Raw genomic sequence first — 2,500 nt, 5'->3', positions numbered from 1 at the left:
TAAAAATTTTGTCCAGAAAAGTCGTCCTTCAAATATCGATCTATTTAAATGACTTTAATTTTGTCAAAAACTCTCAAACCTGGGACTTGATTGACGCCCTCCTACTTGATAGAAATGTGCTACAACCAAGATAAATACGGATCAAATCCACAAACACAGTTGCACTGCACTGACCTCTGGTATACCGTGATCAGTTTTACACCTCATTTGTAAAATGGGACCTCAACGACGAGTACATATATGCAGGTCTGACATCCGAACATCTTATGGGCCTAGTTTGGCATTATTGTAATGTACATATTTTGAATCTTTTTTTTTTTTGAGATTTCCATTACAGCAATGAGCCCATAAGAAATTGGGTTATAAGACCTGAAAATAAGTGCACGTCGGATCTCAACATATATTATTACAGTTATGAGACAATGTATCATCTATAAAGATCCGATCACAGAAATGTCCAAAACAAAGTTACACTCCGATCACGTCCATGATAATACAGCCACACTATCGTGACCTCTGACTCTGATATAACCTGATTGTATTAGGCACCTCACTTTAACACGTTATAAAAATTGGACCCTTGATTAAATGGCAGTGGATAATCCACAGATTAGTGATATAATATAGACACGCTTCATTTAACTGGAATCAGTGGATCGTTCCATAACACAGATCGACATGCACACACGCACACACGTAGACAAAACATACACATGGTATGACTCATTTGTTGAATATTAACGATGTTAATGATAATGATGATAATATAATGCTTTTGATGGTGATGATGATGCTGATAATACATTACTTCCACAACAACAACAACTACTACTACTACTACTACTACTACTACTACTACTACTACTACTACTACTACTACTACTACTCTACTACTACTACTAACACTACTACTACTACTACTACTACAACAACAACAACAACAACTATACTACTACTACTACTACTACTACTATACTACTACTATACTACTACTACATACTATACTACTACTACTACTACTACTACTACTACTACTACTACTACTACTACTACTACTACTACTACTACTAACTACTAACTACTACATACTACTACTACTACAACACTACTACTACTACTACTACTACACACAAATACTACTACTATACTACTACTACTACTACTACTACTACTACTACTACTACTACTACTACTACTCATCATATCATATCTTGTCGCGCCAGTGAGTCAGCCAGTCCCGGGCAGTCTGGTTGCATTCCCTCAGGTCAGCATTGGTGCAGTGAGGTCCCAGCGAGCATTCAGACAGGATGTGGTCCATGGTCTGTCTGGGGTGACCGCATGGACATTCAGTGCCCGGTGAGATTTTCCATTTAAAGAGGTTGGTGGCGGTGTTTCCCCCTTTGCTCTAGCTCTGTTCAACGCCACCCATTCTTTTCTCTTGAGGTCTGTGCCTGCTGGGAGCTTTTCTGTTGGGGGCTGGAGGGCATCGTTTGCTGTCTTGTCCCATTCTACCCATTTGTCCAGGCGGAAGAATGCTGAGTGGTCTGGGTGAAGGCTCTCTACTGTGAGGAAGCTTTTACTTGATTTGAGCCTGCTTTTGGGGCAATTGTGGTCATGAAGGGGGTGTCTCTGGTCCATTTCCTGTTTGTATTTTTGTATTTGGGCATGAGTTTCCCTCCGGATGTGTAGTGGGGCTATTCCTGCTGCACGGTAGACCAGTGGTAATGGTGTTGCTCTCAGCTGGCCCGTTATGATCCGGCAGGCGTTGTTGAGCTCGGGGTCTAGCTTGGAGGCATGGCATGATCGGGCCCATACAGCTGAGCAGTACTCCGCAGTTGAGTAGCTGAGTGCCAATGCTGTGGTCCTTAGAGTTTTAGGGTCAGTTCCCCAGTTCATGTTTGCCAGCTTTCCAAGGAGGGCATTACGCGTGGACACTTTTGCCTTGGTCTTCCTCACGTGTTCTCTGAAGGACAGAGTCCGATCAAGCGTCACTCCGAGGTACACTGGGTGGTAGTTGTACTCTAATGTCTGGCCATTCCACTTGATGTTAAGTTTTTTGTGGGCTTGGTGGTTGTTGAGGTGAAATGCACACACTTGTGTTTTCCCTGGGTTGTCGTTCAGCGAGTTTTTAGTGTAGTACTTTGTAAGGGTGTCTAGGGCATTTGTCAGTCTGCTCTCGATTGGTTGGAAGGACACATCCTGTGTTGCGAGGCATAGGTCATCAGCATATATGAATCGGCGGATATTTGGGAACCCAGGCCGATCATTTGTATATATGTTGAAAAGTGTTGGAGCCAGCACTGATCCTTGGGGAAGACCATTCTTCTGGGTGCGCCACCTGCTCTTCCGGCCATCCATTTCAACAAAGAAGCGCCTGTTTTCGAGAAGTGACTGGATAATATTTACAATTTTCTTATTCTTTATCGTTTTAGCCACTTTGAGGAGTAGGATCTTGTGATTCACTGTGTCATAGGCTGCAGTGAGGTCGACGAAGACTGTG

The 2,500-nt window shown here is 42.8% G+C and overlaps 2 protein-coding genes across 2 annotated transcripts in view; both read right to left on the bottom strand.

Annotated features, from left to right (window-relative positions):
• LOC144977463 (uncharacterized) overlaps positions 1–512 on the bottom strand; it is a 195,758-nt gene extending 195,246 nt beyond the window's left edge. The window contains exon 1 of the mRNA XM_078922710.1: positions 473–512. The gene's annotated coding sequence lies outside the window, so the exon portion shown is untranslated. The remainder of the gene's footprint in view (positions 1–472) is intronic.
• Positions 513–1,199: 687 nt separating this feature from the next.
• The window catches only part of LOC144977462 (uncharacterized), a 24,672-nt gene continuing 23,371 nt past the window's right edge, over positions 1,200–2,500 (bottom strand). The window contains exon 7 of the transcript XR_013646315.1: positions 1,200–2,093. The gene's annotated coding sequence lies outside the window, so the exon portion shown is untranslated. The remainder of the gene's footprint in view (positions 2,094–2,500) is intronic.

Source organism: Berghia stephanieae, chromosome 7 (assembly GCF_034508935.2).
Source record: "Berghia stephanieae isolate SIO BIC M18660-M18661 chromosome 7, UCSD_Bste_1.3, whole genome shotgun sequence".
Classification (NCBI taxonomy): domain Eukaryota; kingdom Metazoa; phylum Mollusca; class Gastropoda; order Nudibranchia; family Aeolidiidae; genus Berghia; species Berghia stephanieae.
Note: the sequence above shows the minus strand (reverse complement) of the source record. Positions and strands in the feature narration are given on the sequence as shown.